Consider the following 313-nt stretch of genomic DNA (forward strand, 5'->3'; position numbering starts at 1 on the left):
CATATATAAACAAACAGTTAAACAACATTATGTTTTCTGTACAGTTCTTGTCAAGTGATGTGATTAGGAATCTTTACATATATAAACAAACAGTTAAACAACATTATGTTTTCTGTACAGTTCTTGTTAAGTGAGGTGAGTAGGAATCTTTATATATGTAAACAAACAGTTAAATAACATTATGTTTTCTGTACAGTTCTTGTTAAGTGAGGTGAGCAGACATCTTTACATATATAAACAAACAGTTAAACAACATTATGTTTTCTGTACAGTTCTTGTTAAGTGAGGTGAGCAGACATCTTTACATATATAA

The sequence above is a fragment of the Limulus polyphemus genome, unplaced genomic scaffold (genome assembly GCF_000517525.1).
Source record: "Limulus polyphemus unplaced genomic scaffold, Limulus_polyphemus-2.1.2 Scaffold10657, whole genome shotgun sequence".
Classification (NCBI taxonomy): domain Eukaryota; kingdom Metazoa; phylum Arthropoda; class Merostomata; order Xiphosura; family Limulidae; genus Limulus; species Limulus polyphemus.